Genomic DNA, 21,937 nt, shown 5'->3' with positions numbered 1-21,937 from the left:
ATAAACACGGTGAGTGTACCAGAAATGGATCCTATATTGCCATGTTTTCGCGACAAACAAAGAATGATGAGGAAATGGCATAAGGACCGCATTATAGTGTGACTTTGATTTAGGGTTGCACTGAATAATGTATGGATTTGAAAAAAAAGTTTGTTGAACTAAGATAATATCATTCAACGTTAAATTTTCTTCTTTAAAATACATACAGTTGGATAAAAAGATGGAGTAAGAGTAAGAAGACTTTAAAACCTTTTTTAAGCACGAATATTTCCCAAATTATAAGAAAGGCTTTTAACTCATTGCCTGATTTGGAGACTACAATATGCTAAATCAATTTGTTTCGTTATTTAACTACCTGGAAAACTACACATTGCAACACAACTGACTCATACAGCAGTTAGCCAGAGCTCTCTTCGGTTTTTATGGTAATTTTGTTCGATGGCGTGCTCAAAATTCCAAAAAAAAAGAGTTTTTAAAGACCACCGTAAGTTGGTTGATGCGTTCCAAGAATTCATTCAGTTTTTTTGGTAAAATAAAAATTTACAAACGACAAAAATTTTCTCTAAACTTAACTTCATATGATCATAACTATTGATAAGTTTGTCAGATCTCCAATCATTCAGACTTGTTGGAAAGGTCTTTTGATTATGCGTCTAACAATGAGTTGCATGATTGATCCGGACATCATTTTCATCCAAATATCTTACTCTTTTAGTTTTCCGATATTTGGTTAAATCGGCTTTTTGGCATAACTTTTGAAGTTCTTAACTAAACATCACGCTAGTAACTTATAGTAACTTATGGGACCCCAAGACTAATCGAATGAGATCAAAACGGTCCAAATCGGTTCAGCCAGTCCGAAGATAATCGAGTGACAATTTTTCGATCAACATCCCTACACACACGCACACATACTTTTGTTGCTCAGAACTTGATTCCGAGTCGAAGAATACGTGAAGGTGGGTCTAGAAGGTCAAGTTAAGAAGTTCATTTTTCGAGTCATTTTTTAGCTTTTCCTCAGTAAGGTGAGGAAGGCAAAAAGTTAAAAAATAGTTTTGGAAACATTTCCGTTTACTCAACTGTCAAAATCGAGAAACATTTCATTTCATTGAAAATTAAATATACTTTTCAAATCTTTAGTTACCTAAAGAGGTCTTTTGGCACTCAAAACAAAAACCTTCATTTGATATTAGATATTTTTCACTAATTATCTGAATTTTACGATAGCGTACTGCGAAGAAATGATTGTTGACCTTTTTGAAATTTTTTCCCGTCAACACAAACGTGTTCTTTACGATATTTTTTTCGTATGGTTCAGCAAATTTCATATTAGGGGAAGGTGGGGCAAGACGACCATACGGGGCAAGAGGAACAATCGCTCGTACGGCCGTAATTTTTACAATTTTAATTATTTCCGGTATGAGGAATTGTTGCTAGCAATGCAATTAGCTGATTCTACTACCACATAACCGCCAAAACGACGTAAACGCCACGGGGCATGAGATTTAATGAAGTTTTTTTCAAAACCTTTGTTTTCTTATAATATTTGGAAAGTACAAAATAAGGCTTAGGGTTCGTTTTAAGGCTCATTTTATCAAAATGCTATTTTTCCTAGATCAGTAGTGTCCGTACCAATGACATGCACCTATTACAAAGTATGATTTAACATTTGGTTATTGTTGTTGAGTGCTTTTAAAAAACCTTGTTCAGGTGGGGCAAGTGTACCATATGGATTTTTAGTATAGAAAAAAATACGAATTGCTGCAACAATATATTTTATTGGGAAATAAATACATTAAAGTACTTAAAAACTGATAAACAACTGTTAAAAAAAAATTCCATACAAAATATAGTGATATTATGAAAATTTCCTTTTTTTCATCTAAGTAATAATTTGTTTTTGTATAAACGATCAAATTTTTAGTAAAATATTATTATTGAATCTAAAAATGAAAGAAACGTTTCAAATACATTCTAATCTGATGTATCTAAGTGATAACAGTTCAATTGTTAGCAAATTAACATGTTGTTTCATGCATTGTTCCTCTTGCCCCAACGGGTTGTTCGTCTTGCCCCACTAGTTGAGAAGAACGTACGGAAAATCAAAATTTTTAAAATCAATTTTTAACATTGAAAAACAGGATTTTTTAAAAACTTGTTCTATCAAAGTCTTAGTCAAGACCTGAAATTAGATGATTATAAAAAAATCGACAGATTTGCTTACGTTTTTGATGGGTTATAACGAGCATTTTCTTAGCTTGTTACACTTGCCCCACTTTCCCCTATAATGACCCTTTGGTCGTCTCTAATGTCATTTGCATTGCGGTTCTCCCAATAGTGAGTAATTGCTTTCGAAATTTAATGTTTGTATTTTTTTATTTTGATGAAACTTTTTGTGTTTCAAATATAAATATTTTCATACTTTCCAAGTTTAAACGAAATTTTGATTTGGTTAAAAATACGATATGTTGGGCTTTTTTAATAAAAGGGTTGATTTTTCTTTTTATATTTTTTATCAAAAAATCTCAAAATCTTAGTTTATATTTATTTTTCAACATTAAAAATTGAACTCAAATTTGCTCAGTAATAGGCTCTCGTCACAGAAAACCAATCAAATTACAAAAAAAGTAATCGTTACTTAAAAATTCATCGTTAATTTGTTGATAGGAAATAGTTCATCTTGTGTGATTTCCTTTTTTAAAGGCTGTATCACAGCAACTATTCAATATTTCAAATTAATCTTGAATATATTTGAAACAAATGTATAGGAAATCTTATGAACCTTTTGAAAAAAAAAAAAACAAATCAGAGATGGAAAAGCTTGATTATGACTTTTTTAAGGTTAAATGAAAACAAAAAAGATAACATAAGCAATTTTGCTATTTTGCAAATCACCTTTTCTTTGTATTTTTTTATCTGGATGAAACTTTGTCCATTTATTGCCTATGTCAAAAGAAACATCATTCGTTTTTCCATACAAGTCTCTATACAATTATGGGGGCAAGTAACACAAAATGGGTATGTAAATGTAAGAAATTCTGTATCCTGAGAAGGGATTTTCTGATCGATTTAGCGCCTTCGGCAAAGTTGTAGATTATGATTAGGACTTATCGGAGGAAAGGGTACATGGAAAAAATCCGATATTTTTATTAAACTTTTTCGCACTAAAAGGTGAAATCCCAAAATACATATTTTTAACTATCCAAATTTTTAAATATGTTCAAGGGCACAAACAAACACATTGAGCCACAGTGCCTGATGGTGGAAAATCTGGCTAAGGAGATTCGAATTTTTGAAAAAATCGTGGGTTTTGGAAAATATTCAAAACATGGATACAAAATATTAAAAATCACTTTTTGAAGCAAAATTAAATATGCAATCAAAAAGTACAATAATTTTTTTTTGATAAAATGTAAATTATAAATTTCTTTTCATTTTTTTGCATCTTAAAAATAATTCTTGAAAGAAAAGCAGCCCTGAAAAAAAATTATTTCAAAAACTGAGAAAATTACCTGAAAATGTCTATCTGAAATATCAAAATCGGGCAATTAGTTTCAAATATACAGCCTCACAAAGAATTAGAGTCGATGGAATTAAGATTTTTTTAGTGTTACCTAATTAACCTGTAATTTTCAACTACGATTCTCGAAAACTATCGTTCCGACTTATAACTTTTCTGATTGTATAGAGACTTGTATGGAAAAATGAATGATGCAAAATTGCTTCTTTTGACACAGGAAATACATGGACAAAGTTTCATAAATATAAAAAATATATAACACAAAGAAAAGGTGATTTGCAAAATTGAACTTAGCAAAATGAAACTTTTTTGAAACTTAAACTTCAACAAAATAATTATCCATTTAGAGACATTTACAAAGTAAAACTTGATTTAAAAATTTTGGAAAAACGAATAATGCCATTTGTTTTTTTTATTTGGGCTCCCTGAACAAGTACCAATCGACAGAATTGCATTTTAGTGATTTCTCGGCTAATAAATAAAATTGTAAATTTTAGTTATAAATGATATAAAATCATCGCAACTGTGCACACCCACAGTTATCTATAGGGGTAGCAAAAATTGTTTGAACTGATTTGATACCATTTATACCCAAATTTACTATTTTATTTGTTGACAGGGAATTCACTCAATTCCGTGGACATCCAATCCTTTCAGCTTTCGTTTTTGAGACATGGACGTCCCAAAGTCGCAACAAGTGCTTACGCAATTTCATCTTTTTTTGTGATAGGTGACAGAACACTCCAATCGTCGTCACCACGACAACCTGATTTTGACATTCTACTTTCATTCGTTTCATACACAAACGTATGAGAGTTACGCAAAGTCACTCACACAGTAGTGACTTCCCCCTAGAAAAACATTCGCTCGTTTTCGTTTGACACCCTACCGAGATTCCGATCATCTCTCCCATGATCGCATTCAAATGACTGCTGTCACCACGCAGCAAACATAGGGAAGAAAGCGATGAAAAATGAGAGAAAGAGAAAAAGCACGATGTTTCGTTCGGACGGCTGCTTCAGTGGTACTCATTTTTTGTTCGTTTCGTCTTTGTGTTTACGTTCATCGACCGTCATCAAGCAATGACGTTCATAATAGGCGCTGTGTGTGTGCGTTCAAATTTCGTTTTCGGAAATGATCGCTAACAAAAAGTTCTTTGAAATATCGAGCAGTCCCATTCAGTGATAGACTCTTTTCTGAAATATTTAGAATAAAATAAAAGTTTTGTTTTAAGTAAAAAGTTGCTCAAATTATGAGCAAATAAAAACTGTTAGTCTGAACTGGTGAACTTTCTAGTAGACTAATGTAAACATAGTAAACCTGCTTCTGATGATTTCTAATTAGTTCATAGAGACAAAACCTAGAGGATCCCCCTGCCCCCCCCCCCCCCATCGTTCAACGAAACGGTATAATAATCCTTCTCCTTCAACGAACTTGGCTCGCGCAGGTTGCTAGCAAAGGGTTTTCCACGGAAAAGGAAAATGCTGTGTAATTCTTCCACCAATGCCAAGCCCTCAGGATCAAACGATGCCTGCGGGGTGGTGGTGTAGTAAACACGCTGGAAATCCTTTCAAAGAAGGGAGTGAAAGAGAAAAAAAAAAATCGCTGAACGATATTTTATTCATGCAGAACAAGCAACTCAGGATGTTCTCGTATTTATAATTTATTTAAAATCATCTTCCTCTCGCGAAACAACGAATCAAGACGACGACGACGGATGACACCGTCATGTTCTTGGGGGTGGTGCGGTGATGGCGTGGCTCGTGGTGACTGAACAAACCCTGATGCCAAGATGGATGATGTCTGCTGCTGAGAGCGTCGTCGTGGGACACTTTGTTGTGAGTCACCGGGACAAGGTAATGAAGAAGCTTTTTCATTCGAGAATGATGGTGGTTGTACGATGAGGAAAATTAAAGCTCGGATTAGTAGTTTTTCCTTCCAGTTTAGCTCTTGAGGGATTACATTACAGGGACACAATGTTGACAAAGTCTTCGTTTTTTTTTAAATCTTCTGAAAACTGTTAGTTTGATCATACAGGTCATCGAATCGAATCGAATCTGCTTCAGCTCAGCTTTAACCTGCTACACTACCCTCAAATCGCTCCAACAACTTTCAACAGTTTCCAAAACGCGGTCGAAAGTTCGTTCACCCAATTCTCATAACTTACTTGGAGAGTTTCAAACCGCAAAAGTTTTAGCCCAGGCCAACTTTCCGCTCGTGGAAAACAACTGTTGTTGAGCATAACTTTCGCCCAGTTTCCAAGCTGAAAGAGTACAACTTCGGGGGCCCAACCCTTCATCATCTCGGTTCCCAAGTTACGCCGGCCGAAGGAAAATGATTAAGAAATCATGTCGCTCGGAAACCAGCGAGCTTCAAGTGCAACATAATAAGCAAGCCTCCCCACCAAGAACGGAGGGAAAAGTTTTACTCAAGCTTCCCTGCACCGTGCGGTACACGCGGTTTATTTGCACGTCGGGTTTGCTTTGCGCCTGCTTTGTTCGGTTTACACCCGTACCCGACTCACACGAACCGGGGGTATTTTGGTTCATCGTACCAGCGCACCACGGCACTCTCGGTTCGCCGCGTCGGTTTTGTGTCTGGCACTCACCCATGGCATGAACCCGGTGTATGAGCCAAGGTGCTTCACTCGATACGAGCCGAGGTACGTGCCGTGGTACGCGCTGGCGGTACAAAACGGGTTCAATACCACGGCGCGTACCACGGCACGCTGGGTTCATGCCATGGGTGAGTGCCAGACACAAAACCGATGGGGCGAGCCGAGAGTGTCGTGGTGCGCTGGTACGATGTACTAAGATACCAATACACAAATGGGTTCAGGCACGTACCGAAGCTAGAAAACCAAACCCGCGGTGTGCGTTGGCACTGGCGCATGGGAAGCTTGGTTTTACTTCTACTCGGGAAAACAATGTCAAGTCCAAGATGGTTTATGTTTTCTTGCGGGAAGAAGGGTGGTGCGGGGAGGTCGAATGGAAAACTCTTCCGACTTTTCGTTATGCATCGCTGATGAACAATGTTACTGGGAAACTCGTGTCAGGAGGTCGGAATTGAAAATGGATGTTTCCTGAAGCGTTTCATGGAAAAATCTTCAGCAAATTTGAAACAGATGGTTTGGGAGAACATGATGTAACACCTGCATAAGATAAGGTGACATTATGTAACAAAAGCTTATGCCTCAATTGACGCAGTGGAAGAAACCATTTAAGCAGAAAATTACCTTCATCCCGGTGTGTGACGTCACCCATGGTGAAAAGGGATGAACTTCCGTTTAAGTCTCCGCCACTACCCGTTTCCTACCTTCCAGCATCCTTAATGAGCAATTTGAGCCAAACCACACACACAAAAAAACACAGAGCAGATGTTTTGCTCAAGAAATCTGCCAGGACCTGCCCTCAGGAGCATTACACAATTCAAAGCATTGTGGCAGAGTGCACAGTGAAAAATCGAATAAATTTTGCTTAGAAAATCACTTTCAAAATAAAGCAATTCTCTGAGATTTTGGTCATTCTATTTTTTTGTGTTTATTAAACCGGCTGAAACTTTTTTGGTGCCTTTGGTATGCCTAAAGAAGCCATTTTGCTTCATTAGTTTTTCCATATAATTTTAGATAAACAATTTGGCAACTGTCCATACAATTATGATATATGATATGGGTAATTCTCTACCAACTCACACGAAATCGGGAAAAGTTGCCCCGATCCCTCTTCGATTTGCGTGAAACTTTGTCCTAAGGGGTAACTTTTGTCCCTGATCACGAATCCGAGGTCCGTTTTTTGATATCTCGTGACGGAGGGGCGGTACGACCCCTTCGATTTTTGAACATGCGAAAAAAGAGGTGTTTTTCAATAATTTGCAGCCTGAAACGGTGATGAGATAGAAATTTGGTGTCAAAGGGACTTTTATGTAAAATTAGACGCCCGATTTGATGGCGTACTCACACTAAAAAAGTTTTAAAAATTCTCCCATTTTCCGTTACTCGACTGTAAAAATTTTTGGAACATGTCATTTTATGGGAAATTTAATGTACTTTTCGAATCTACAATGTCCCAGAACGGTCATTTTTTTCATTTAGAACAAAATTTTTCATTTTCAAATTTCGTGTTTTTTCTAACTTTGCAGGGTTATTTTTTAGAGTGTAACAATGTTCTACAAAGTTGTAGAGCAGACAATTACAAAAATTTTGATATATAGACATAAGGGGTTTGCTTATAAACATCACAAGTTATCGCGATTTTACGAAAAAAAGTTACTTTTTGCGTTTCTCTTTGTTTCGTCGTCCGTGTCTGTCGCGGCAAACCCCTTATGTCTATATATCAAAATTTTTGTAATTGTCTGCTCTACAACTTTGTAGAACATTGTTACACTCTAAAAAATAACCCTGCAAAGTTAGAAAAAATACGAAATTTTAAAATGAAAAATTTTGTTCTAAATGAAAAAATGACCCTTCTGGGACAATGTAGATTAAAAAAGTTGATTAAATTTCCCATAAAATGACATGTTCCAATTTTTTTTACAGTCAGTTAACGGAAAATGGGAGAATTTTTAAAACTTTTTTAGTGTTTTTTTCGATGAAAAATACGTTTTTTCGGAATTCTGAGTACGCCATCAAATCGGGCGTCTAATTTTACAGAAAAGTCCCTTTGACACCAAATTTCTATCTCATCACCGTTTCAGGCTGCAAATTATTGAAAAACACCTCTTTTTTCGCATGTTCAAAAATGGAAGGGGTCGTACCGCCCCTCCGTCACGAGATATCAAAAAACGGACCTCGGATTCGTGATCAGGGACAAAAGTTACCCCTTAGGACAAAGTTTCACGCAAATCGAAGAGGGGTCGGGGCAACTGCTGTGTGAGTTGGCGGAGAATTACCCATATATCATATGAAAAAAATTGATACATGAATTTTGAAGGAATATTTTGATCGATTTGGTTTCTTCGGCAAAGTTGTAGGTATGAATAAGGACTATCACTGGAAAAAATGATACAAGGTAAAAAATTTGTTGGTGATTTTAAATTTCACTTTTTGTCACTAAAATTTTATTTGCAAAAAACACTACCTTTATTATTTTTTATTTTTGTATATGATTTAGGAGATATCAAATGCTTAAAAATTTCTGAATACTTTCGAAAAAAATATTTTCAATTTTTTTTAAATCAGGACTGTCATTTGAAAAGGGCGTAATATTGAATGTTTGGCCCTTTTGAAATGTTAGTATTGATTAAAATAATTAAAAATATTGTTTTCGAAAAGATTCTCAAAATTTCACGATTTTTTCATATTTTAACATTGATAATCGAACTATTAGTTGCTGAGATATCGACATTAGAAAATAGTGGGTTGTTAGGGTGAGACTTGGAAAACATCAATATTCCTGTTATTAAAACTTTGCATGCCAATATCTCAGCAACTAAGGGTCGTATCAACAAAGTTCAAAAAAGCAAAATACAGAGATTTTTCTCAGCTTTTCAAAAATATATTTTCAAGTGGACAAACATGGGCACTAATTTAAAAAACGAATAACTGCGACTGTTAAAAAAAAAAACCTGAAAATGGCTATAACTTGAATACGGTTCACTTTATCAAAATTTCACTACTTTTTTATTGCCAATTTGATTTTACATCGAAAAATGTAGTTGAATAAGTTTTGCGACCAATATTAAGATTTTTTGAAAATAGTATTGATTCAAAAATTCATAACTCGGTCAAAGATTTTTTTCACATTTTGAAAATTTCGGAAAAGTTGGCATTTGATGTCCCCTAAAACAAAGCAAAAAAAAAAGTTTTTTAATGCAAATCAAGTTTTAGTGACAAAGTGAAATAAAAATCACCAAAATAATGTTTACCGTGTATCATTTTTTTCAGTGTAGTCCTTATCCATACCTACAACTTTGCAGAAGACACCAAATCGATCAAAAAATTCCTTCAAAGGATACAGACTTTTGAATTTTCCGATATCATTTTTGTATGGACAGCTGCCAAATTTGTATGAAAAATTATATGGACAAATTAATGATGCAAAATGGCTTCTTTGGGCATACCGAAGCCACAAAAAAAGTTTCAGCCGGAATTGAAAAATAAAAAATAAAATAAACCATTTCGTAGAGAGCAATTCAATATCAATATCAATAAATCCATTTCAAGAATTAGGGAATAATTTCATTAATTAATCAAACAAATCACAGAGTTTTATGTTTTGTTTTTATTTATATCTACACATTTTTTAACTGTGCAGAGTGATCGTGTATGTGTATGTTTGTGTGTGTCCGCAACTGTGTATGTACCGTAACCGCAAGCTTTTCTCTGCTTTTCCCCCCTCTGAAGCAAAGCACAGGCAGCATCCCAGGTGAAAAATGACTTGAAGATGCGAATTTAATGAGCTGCGAGAGACAGCAAAGTGTTACGTGAATTGTGGCGTCCCAGAGCTGGGGCGCGTTCCACCCCCAGAAGAAAGTTGTCCCAAAGGTGAGACCTCTGTGTTTTGTGTGTGAGAGTGTGCACAGAAAGCATTTGAATGAGCAGGTGAATTTTGAGGGGCAAATCAACAAAATACATCATACTTTAACAAAAAATTTCATAATTTGTAAATTTTGGAAATCCAAGAATTTAAGACAAAAATAAAACCTGTAAATTAAATTATTAGATTTGTTTAAATTTCAAATTGCCATCCCAATCTTATCCCACACTCTGAAGCTTGTGAGTGGTATAAATTTGGAGTGCTCCCCCGAGGTAAAGCTTCACCGTGTTGTGAACATTTACTGAGAGAGCTCGCCCCTTCCCACTCCCAAAAAAGGTTGACACACGTGGACTATGATGGTGAAGAGGAGAGAGGGTAATGTTTTATTGTCCTGATGAATGTGACCTGGTTTTTATTTTGCTGTTTTTTTTTTCCTTTTCCTGGTGGTACTTGGCACTTTTTGGGTGGTGTGTTTATTTTCCACCGCCGGGTTGGGTTTGTTGTTTTTATTTTACTCGCGGTAATGAAAAGGACCCGACGTTAATGCGCGCGAAAGTTTAATTTGCAGCTTTTTTGAGAAGCGCAATGTATGTGGGTTTTGTAATGAGTCTCGGGAGATCAAATCCGGGTTGCACAAGATTTTACAAATTAAATATTTTTACAAACTTGAGCATGGTAATTCTTTTTCGATAATCATGTTTGATTAATGTTCTTGCAAGGAGAGTTAAAATCACCAATTAAATCAATTTGTGTAAGTCAATTTTATCAGTCACAAACACATCTGAATGAAGCCGATGCAAACATTTTTCTTAGAGATTATGTCCCTCTACTCTGGGAAAAGTCGAGGAAGAAGAAAAGTGGAGTTTATACAATTGAACAAATTAAATTACATCCCAAGAATTCAGCATTTCAATAAATAAAATATTTTAAAATGCATTATATAAAAGTACAGTTGTTTTGCAATAGTTAGTTACCCTCTGATTTTTCGAGCCTTTAATTTTGATAGTGAAACTTTGTTCTAACATTCCCGTTGTCAAATGATGGCTTGTGGAAATGTGAAAAAGGTTTATTTTTATGTATTTTAATGTTGGAAAAATGCTCTTAAGCAAAACAACGTATTTCAGTTTTTTCCGAGTATCTTTTTCTGAAAAGTTTTAATTATAACCTATTATTTTGCCGAAGACATAAAATGATCAGATAATCACTTCTCAAGATACCAAATTTCCAAATATTTTCACTTTTTTGTTTTAAATTATATTGAGACTTGTATAGAAACACAAATGATGCAAAAATACTTTTCTTTGGCTGGATCCATATCAAAAATGTTCCGAATTGGCTCAAATTTGGTGTGGGAGTCTTGTAAAAAATAATCAGAACCGTAAAATAGGGTGGTTAAAAAAAAGCTGTTGAGCAATTGTCTACCAAAACCGGAAATGGATTTTAATTGTATTTTTTGATTTGGCTCAATCTTTATGGGGGCCTTTCCTAAAGCTGTTGAGCAATTCGCTACCAAAACCGGAAATGGATTTTATTTGTATTTTTTTATTTGGCTCAAACTTTGTGGGGGCCTTTCCTACAAATTTGGCTGCTGTCCATACAAAAATGGTATGTAAATATTCAAACAGCTGTAACATTTGAGGGAATTTTCTCAACAATCTTTTAAAAAAAAATATTTTGAAGTTTTTCAAATCAAGACTAACATTTTAAAAGGGCCAAACATTTAATATTACGCCCATTTAAAATGCTCGTCTTGATTTAATTGAAAAAAAAATTTGAATGGATCGAAAAATTTCACGAATGTTTCATATTTTAACATTTAAAATCGGACCATTAGTTGCTGAGATATCGACATTAGAAAATGGTGGGTTGTTTTGCTGAGACTTAGAAAACTTCAATTTTCGTGTTTCTTTTTCTTAAAGCGGCTGTTTCTCAGCAACCCGAGGTCCAGTCTTCAATGTCTCTTAGACAATTTTATAGCAATTTTCTGAACTTTTCAAAACTGGTTTTTAGAACTGGTCACTCATGGTCACTATTTTTAAAAATCGAAAAACTGCAAATATTTCGCTAAAATCAAACATTCGGTGGCTATATCTTGAAATAGAGCCCTTTATCAAAAAATCATTAAAGTAGTTTTCGATTGCAAATTCAATTTTGCATTATAAAATACACACTAAAAAATGATGAATATTACATTGAACGGAATTGCCAATCTGACGTTATTATTAATCATGTAAATCAGTTTACGATGTAAAATTTCGTGTGTTTTTCTCCGAAATTGCTAAATTTCAAAGAAAAACCAACCCTCCTAAGAACACCTAATAATAAATCAATATTAACTTAACATTACATCTTATAAGATGCACATAGCTGGAGCGTGTTTTTTGATGTAATATTCTGTGTAATTTGCCTCAATTTCCCGTGCTCTTGATGCTTCTCTCTTGACCGTGCAACGTGACGGCCGCCATGTTGATTGTTGCGTTTGCGATGTTTGCAGAATTGTAGGCCACCGTTTGTCTTAATATTGTTTGATTTGGCCGGGAATTCCATCAGTTTTCAATTGAGCAGACATAATTAACGATGGCAAAGGTAGGTGGGAGTATTGTGTGCAAAATATCCAGGAATATAACAGGTGATTTTTTTGGTTTCAGGCCATTTTATCAACAAAAAAAAATGTTGAATGAACTGTTGGACGGTGAAATGTTCCAGATCAGTATGAGTCACGACCACTTTTTGAAGCGCCTAGAACCGTGGTATTCTACGGGATTTGGCCAAGACCCAAGAGATGCGGAAGTGAACGGTTGCTGGTGCCACCGTACACGTTTAAAGTGGCCATGTCAATTGATTCCTTCTGAAATCCATGACAAGCTTGAAGAATCGTGACATTCCAAGGTGGAGAAACCTCTAGATCCGGAACCGTAAAGATCCGGAACCAGAAGCAGCCTGGAAATATTGTTGTGGCCAAATTGCTTTACTGCGTTTGCTGAAGATGGCCAGTTTCGGGGAAGTGATTTCATCGGAACCGGAGAGCTAGAAGGAACCAGGCCAAGTGCGAAGTGTCGCGAAAATCATGAAAAATATTAGTTTTATTTTGAAAATGTTCGAATAAATGATGAATTTCCGTATCCATGTATTTTTTTCTTTCGTATAAGAATAATTCAATCCCAATAGGAATGGTTTCCAACCAAAATTACGTTTAATGTAATTTTACACGACCATATCGACTGATGGTTGGCTCATGTAATATTCAAATCAGATGTAATTTTCTGTCTTATATGACGCTCCAGTTATGTGCATTGAAAAGACAGAAAATTACACGATTTTTTTGAAGTGTGTAACGTCAAACTGTATTTTGGGAAATTGAGTTTTTGTGAAAAAAAAATTGATTAAAAAATCTACTATTTTTTTCCGTGAACCTATTTTTTTCTCAATAGTCCTCAACAATACCTACAACTTTGCCGAAGACACCAAATTGATCAAAAAATTCCCTCAAATGTTACAGCTGTTTGAATATTAACATACCATTTTTGTATGGACAGCAGCCAAAATTGTATGGAGACTTGTATGGGTGAACCAATGTCACAAAATAACTTATTTGGTCATAGGGAAGGCCCCCACAAAGTTTGAGTCAAATCAAAAAATACAAAAAATAAAAATGGTCGAAATCGGTCGATTTCGGAGAGAGTTGCTCTGTTTTAAATGTGTTTGTTTTTTTTTTTGCAAAAAACATTTTTTTCCAAAAAATCCATGGAACAGCTTAACCAATTTTAGCTAACCACGTTGCAAAAGAAAAGTGATAAGTTGGACTTTCATGAAAATACAAAGACATCGATGCCTCTGTGCTTGTACTTGAACTAAGCTAGCTGGATTTCCTATCTGTTTGTAAAAGAGATGACAGAAGCTTCGTCATTTTAAAAAAATAGCTGAATACACTTACAAATTCTAAGAAAACTCTAAAGCTCTAAAGATTTCGGTATACCCAAGTAACCACAAGCACTTAATTGAAGTATTAATTCAGTACTAAATCAGCACTGGAATGTTTTGAAGTAGTAAATAAGCTTTGCGAATGCCTCAAAGTACCAAGACTTTGCAGCATTACAACTGGCATAAAATCACCATTTACGCCTTGAAAATGTGCTTCAAAGCATTTGATGTTTATCTACAAAGTAACCCAACGATACGGGAAACATTTCAGCAAGGCTCGCTCTTATTGACTTTTATCATTCTCCCGATATACCGTTCCAATAAGCGTGCGGGCTAAGGCGCAATTCCCCCAGTGTGCATCAGTTTTATTTTTGCGTGAACTGGGTTCAATTCCCGCTGACTGAAGTGTTTTTTTTGTGTTTTTTTTTTGTGGAAAACTGCAGCCTGTAATGAAGTCAAAACATATGCCCATAGCACAAAGGACATTATCAAAAGTTCTGTGGTAAATTGAATGACTTTTCTCGCAAGCAAAAAGCTGCTTTCCGGAAGTCTGATACACCTTGTGAATTTTTGCCAACCGTGGACCAAGCACTCCTCGGAAAAACAGTTCCCGTTAGCCGTTAGCCAGTACTTGTCCCTATTAACCTCAAGCTTTCCGTAATTGATTGCACTGCAATTACTGGCTGGCCGCAATTTGCTGAGTAACTCGTCAATAATTTCCGTCCAACGAAATGACAACGGATTTTGCTCATGAACCAGAAACTCGAAACAGCAGAAAGAAAGTCTTCCTTAATGTTCGATGCATCAACCACATCGATTAAAACTTTCAAAACAAACACTCATTTCAGAATACAGTCATGCCTCGGTTTTGCACGCCTCGGTTTTGCACTGCCCCGGTTTTGCACCGTTCAGCTGCCTCGGTTAAGCACGGCCCTGTGCTTAACTGAAGCACAGAGCTTATGAGATTTTGGCTATATGGGAGACATTGGCTTTAATCGTATGAAAAATCATGCAAACATCAAAAAATTATAGTGTTTTGGAATCGGGATGATGTCAGCTATCCATTAAAATTATTATTTCATGAAAATTTTCACAAAAATACGTATTTTTCCTGTATTTCGAAAATGCATTTTTTTCTCTAAAGAATCCAAAAATATATTGTTATTGCAATATGGGTATCAAATGATCAGGTTTTTTTCATACATTTCGGATGTAATAACAACATTTTTAGAAAATACTCCAAATTTTCACAAAACTACGTTTTTTCGAAAAAATACTCAAAATTTCAATTTTTACAATATGGGTATCAAACGATCGGGATTTTTTCATACATTTCGAATGTAATAACAACATTTTTAGAAAATACTCAAAATTTTCACAAAACAACGTATTTTCCAAAAAATACTCAAAATTTCCGTTTTTACAATGTAGGTATCGAACGATCGGTATTTTTTCATACATTTCGATTGTAATAACAATATTCTTTGAAAATACTCCAAATGTTCACAAAACTACGTATTTTCGAAAAAAAATACTGAAAATTTCCGTTTTTACAAAGTGGGTATCAAACGATCGGGATTTTTTCATACATTTCGAATGTAATAACAATATTTTTTGAAAATACTAAAAAAATCACAAAACTTCGTATTTTCGAAAAAAAAGTACTCAAAATATCCGTTTTTACAAAGTGGGTATCAAACGATCCGAATTTTTTCATACATTTCGAATGAAATAACAATTTTTTTTTGAAAATACTCAAAATTTTCACAAAACTACGTATTTTTGTAAAACTTTTCAAAATTTCAGTTTTTAAATTATGGGTATCAAATAATCAAATCAATTTTTTCAAAAATACGTAGTTTTGTGAAAATTTTGAGTATTTTCATTTTTTCAATAACTTTCAAAATTTATGAAAATATCCCGATCGTTTGATACCCACATTGTAAAAACGGAAATTTTGAGTATTTTTTTCGAAAATACGTAGTTTTGTGAAAATTTTGAGTATTTTCAAAAAATATTGTTATTACATTCGAAATGTATGAAAAAATCCCGATCGTTCGATACCCACATTGTAAAAACGGAAATTATGAGTATTTTTTTCGAAAATACGTAGTTTTGTGAAAATTTTGATTTTTTTTTAAATGTTGTTATTACATTCGAAATATATGAAAAAATCCCGATCGTTTGATACCCATATTGTAAAAATTGAAATTTTGAGTATTTTTTTGGAAAAGACGTAGTTTTGTGGAAATTTGGAGTATTTTCTAAAAATATTGTTATTACATCCAAAATGTATGAAAAAACCTGATCATTTGATACCCATATTGCAATAACAATATATTTTTGGTTTCTTTAGAGAAAAAAAAAGCATTTTCGAAATACAGGAAAAATACGTATTTTTGTGAAAATTTTCATGAAATAATAATTTTAATGGATAGCTGACATCATCCCGATTCCAAAACACTATAATTTTTTGATGTTTGCATGATTTTTCGTACGATTAAAGCCAATGTCTCCCATATAGCCAAAATCCCATAAGCTCTGTGCCTCGGTTATGCACGCCTCGGTTTTGCATCCCCCATATACGGTGCTAAACCGAGGCATGACTGTACATCAGTTGGCTGGCGCGCATCCTGGAGATCGACGAGAAAAATGCAAAAATAACGTCAAAGTTTCACACTCACACATGAAACGCAACAGGATAAAATAAAAACAAAGGAGGCCCACCACCAAGTGTGTGTGGAGTAGCTGTTCTTTTTTTCCCCAGCCTTGACGTCGATAAAGCAGTTTTTTTGTTCGAGCTTTCGGTGAAGTATTAAATCAGCATCACTGTGCGCCACTTGAAATATTTCTCAAGGGAAAAGTGCTGATTGAATGTTTAGAAGAATTATTTGCTGGTATTAAATGCCAATATAATGCTGATTTAATGCCGCTATTTAGTGCCTCGCGGTTACTTGGGTAACAATCAAACTTAGAGTAGGTTCTTCTTCGAAATGAGTTACTAGTACATTTTCTGGAAACGCATGATGATTTATGTTAAATTGTTCGATTTCTCAGAATTCTGTTAATAAATATTCATCATTTTTGGATATGTAACGTAAAACATCCTGAAAATCATAAAAAAATATTATCAGCTGCGTGTTCTTAGGTCAAGAGAACATAAAATGAATAAGCAAAGTTTTCATTTGATCTATTTTTGTTCAGCTATTTTTTAAATGTCTCAGTAACTTTCATAAGAAATCCAGGAGATATGATTTTTTGATAAACGAGATTTTTTCAAAAATCTTAACATACCGTAGATAGAGGTGACATTGGGTCTGGGGGGTGAGAATGGGTCATACAAAAATGCTGAAATGCTGACGGTATCGCATTTTATTTGAACCACCTTATTCCCCTAGTAAACTTATTATTTTGGTCAGGGGATTCCCATTTCGCTACAATATCTTAAGAATTGAGCACATAATTGTATGAATTTTTTTAAGCCGGTTTAAATCTTAGCTAAGTTATTCAATGAAATCAAATTTAATATGGTTACAATAAACAAATTTTCTCTTTTTTTCAAAACAAACAGAAATTCGATCGTTTTGTTTGCAAAATACCTCAAAACTGCTTCCTCCTGATGTCATTTCTAACTGAAAGATTCCATTGTTTTATGACAATTCAAATGAATTCTCAACCTTCTTCCTCAGAAAAACCATCATGTCAAGAGTGAGTTTTCCGTTTAATTTCCCGCACTACACGTCATCCGTCCTCAACAAAAACAAAGACCGTGCCTGTCAGCATTCGGACCACTTTTGCCAACATGCAAACACCTGGCACCGGGCACAATTGCACACTTTCCAGATAGAGCCAGCAGCATAAATCATAATTAGCTCGCTGACGTCGACGGACGTCTCGTGAAAAGCCAAGGTCGGTGTGCCAACTACATAAACACATCATATCCTTTCTTCCTTTTTTTTTGCGCCGCTCTTATCACTTAATTTTCCCGTAGCACACCTTGCACGTGGTGGTAAAAAGCACACACGCACACACACGTGGCGTGCTGGCTGTGCACGACATTGTTGGGTGTGTGTGCGTGTGCGTCATGAAAAATTAAGTACCTCAAATACAGAACGGCCTCAGTTGCAGCTTGCTTGCAAGGGAAGGGAAGGGAAGGGAGGGAAGAAATGGTCGGAAAATGTAAAAAGTTTTGCAATTTCCCAGCTCGTTTCGTTTTTGTCTGTGTACTTTGCTCCTCGATGGGAGAAATTTCCCAAGAATTTTCCTCGCAGCGTTATATGCTTTTTTGAGTGTCACGCACGGAGGGAAATTAGCACAAAACGTGACGAACTCGCATGACACACTTACGCACGAAGGGACATCAAAGAGTTGTTACGTTGACTTTTGAAACTTTGGTGATCAAATTTCAAAGTATTTAGAAAGAAGTTGCATTTTGCTCTGGAAAATTTGGCATTTTTATGCTTCGTTTCTTTCTTTAAAATATTCCTTAAATTCTACGTTGGCCCTCACGGTTGCTCAACAAACAATGTTCACCTTCAAAAGCCGCACAATTTTCAGCAGGTAAATACCACCGAAATGGCCACCGCCGAAAACCCTCAAAAATTTGTCATAAAATGAGCACAGAAAACAGTGAAACCAAGCACACACAAGCAAACACACACCCCCTCACTCTCCGACAAAGGGCAATAAATGTAGCGACAAAAATACATAATTCTGCTACCGAAAAACACAACAAGCATAAGAAGAAGACCACCTCCAACCGACAGTCACTGCGAAAATACTGAAGAGGGCCATAAAAAGTGCCAACATAAGCAGCAGCAGCATCGGCAGGATTCAGCTCGGTGAGTTTTCCTTTTGTTTGTTTTTCACCGATGGTGTTGTTATTGTTGTTGTCACAGGAGGGGGGAGAGGGGTGGGTTGTCCTTGTTGGCTTTCACTATCTTTGGGCTTACACACCGGTCGTCCTTATGTTGCGCTTTTTTGCTCGGAGTCACTGCCAGACAGAGAGGGATTTGTTGCGCAATAAAATTCATAACTTGAGCAAGAGCTTTGTACGAATGTTCAAGGAAAAATATTTTTCCAAACCATTAAATTTTCCGTTAGAGTTGAGGCTAGTAAAAGTTTTATTAAAGTTTTTGTCCCTTGGTTTGGGTTGAGGTCGAGAGAGGGAAGGTCATCAAAGTTCAAGCCATTTTTTTTAACAAAATGTATCATTTTAAACATTTTATCAGTATTCTATCTTATATTTACGATATGTGGTCTCAAAATTAATAATTTGTAAAAAAAAACCCTAAAAGTACTCTGTTTGATGAAAAATATATAAATAATCATTATTCAACGTATTTTAAATAACTACCAATCTATTGAACATGTTTTTGAAACAAAATTTTAAATCACAGTTCAGACTTGATTACCAAGGGCTTTGAAAAAAAATCACTTCAGATAATCAAATCCTTGGATGATCGAATCACAAAAACAGTTTTGTGTGCTGTCTTATTTTTGATTGCCAATCTTAAGTATGACCCTTTAATTGTTTAGTGATTTAAAGTGATTTAGAATTTTTGAATCCAAAATCAGAAGACCGGCCCGTGGCTTAATGGCTACGGCTCCCGCCTCATAAGCAGAAGGTTCCGGGTTCGATTCCCGACCGGTCTCCTTAAAATTATTCGACTATAATTGAACTTTGAATATTAACAAAAAACGCATGGATCCAGGTGGGATTTGGTTTGGTAGTCAGATGCTCTAACCACTCGGCCACCGAGGGGTTTGACACATCTTGAATGAATTAATCCGTAGTGGTGAAATAATGTCACAAGAACTACTATATAATACAACAGTCCCTTTCCCAACGCTTCCCCTACACACACCATACACCATATTCTATATATAACTCGAAGTGGTTGGTACGGTATGTCCCCAATTCTTCTTCTTCCCCTGATGATTCCATGAAATGTGGGTTCCGTTCATAGAATCTGTCTCTTGCGGTTAATGCAACGCAGTAGGCCGGGCCGCTTTAGTGAGTGTAACACATTTCGGGGGTTCTCGAAAGTACTGCAATCATTAATAATGACAAGAAAGAACTTGAGGCGTAATCTAACCAAAAGTTCTTCCTGGATGCTTTCTTCGGACTGGCTGCGCTTGTGTTCGATTAGATTAGATTAGATTAGATTAGATTAGAATTTTTAAATCCAAAATCAAGCAAAAAAAATATAAATTAAGAAATCAAATTTAACTAAAATGGCGTCGCAGGACTCAATCTTGATGTTAAAAAGCATGATGATTTGTGTCATGTAAATACATCATAATTTAATATTGTCCTCTCTACAACTTTGTAGAATATTGTTCTACTATAATGAATAACCCTTAAAAGTTACTAATTACAAGAACTTTTAAAATGAAAAAAATGTTACAGAAAGGTTTAATTATTCATAATTCACATTGTTATCCAAAAAAATAGAAATAAAAAAAAAATAATAATTCCGTCGTGAAACTACTAACTATTCCTGTCGTTCTCGAGCGAAAAAACGGCCAAATTTTCTCTGCCAAAAATTTCAGAATTGAAAATAATTATCTTTCAATACCATTGCTGAAAAGTTGAACTTTTTAGCATTTCTTTCGAAAAGAAGCATATATCATTTTTTTTTTTGTTGAACGGTGAATGGATGTTTGACATAAAATTCCGCTGTTCGGAATTGCAAAAAATAATGTAAGTAAATTGTTGCAAAACTTAAACTTAATCTTCTTTTTGCAACTTGTTACATAAACTACTATTTTTAAATGTAAAATATCAAACAAATGAAAACAAGCAAAACTTGAGCCATTCTTAAAACCCAGTTTGCTTTTTTATAACTCTCCAGAATTATTTTTTCTTGAAATTTATTCGCAAGATCCTGTCTTTGTTTTACTAAAAGAAGGGGTTTTTTAACAAGCATTGTGACAAAAATTAGAAAAATTGGAGACATGAAGATTTTTACGCTTAATTTTCAAATAACTCCATACTAAAATACCATTAATTAAAATTAAATTTAAAATATTGACGAGACTAGAAAAGTAATATCTTACAAATACCAAAACCACCTAAAAATGGTTAAAAATCATATCTCAACAAAAAAGAGAATTACAAGAGGTTTTACCCTCAAATTTCAAACTTTAAGCTTTAAAATAATATAATCTCATGGTAATTTCGGTGGTGCGTCCATTCTTATTTTTAATTTGTCCCGGGAATTCCTGAAATTCAAAAAAATCAATCGTTTGTCTGGAAATTCTGATTTGGTTGTGGAAATAAATCAACAGTTCATCACTGAGTACAGTCATGCCCCGGTTTTGCACGCATCGGTTTTGCACTGCCCCATCCAAACTTCAAAAAACTATAGTGTTTTGGAATCGGGATGCTGTCAGCTATAATTACATGAAAATTTACTCAAGATACGTATTTTTCCAGTACTTTGAAAATCTAAGGTTCTCAAAAAACGACTCAAAATTATTGTTATTGCAATATGGGTATCTAATGATCGAGAATATTTCATACATTTTGGAAGCAATATATATATATATATTTTTTTGAAAATACTCAACATTTTTACAAAACTCCGTATTTTCGAAAAAGTACTCCAAATTTCAGTTTTTACAAAGTGGGTATCAATGATAGGGATTTTTTATACATTTAGAAAGTTATTACTAAATTTTTAGAAATTTCTCAATTTTTTTACAAAACTACGTAATTTTGAAAAAGTACTCGAAATTTCAGTTTTTTTGCAATATGGGTATCAAATGATCAGGATTTTTTCATACATTTCGAAAGCAATATTTTTTTTCAAATGCAATTTTTTTTTCATGTGACTACGTATTTTCCAAAATATAATTATATGATCGGAATTTTTCGTATATTTCGAAAGTGGTAAATTTTTTAATGAAAATACTAAAAAATTTCACAAAACTACGTTATTTTGAAAAAAAAAATACTCAAAATAACAGTTTTGAGCTGAACTGACCTAAATTTTGATTAGGAGAGTTTTGGCAGCAC

Source organism: Culex pipiens, chromosome 2 (genome assembly GCF_016801865.2).
Source record: "Culex pipiens pallens isolate TS chromosome 2, TS_CPP_V2, whole genome shotgun sequence".
Taxonomy (NCBI): domain Eukaryota; kingdom Metazoa; phylum Arthropoda; class Insecta; order Diptera; family Culicidae; genus Culex; species Culex pipiens.
The sequence above is the reverse complement of the archived record's forward strand: the minus strand, read 5'-3'. Positions refer to the sequence as shown.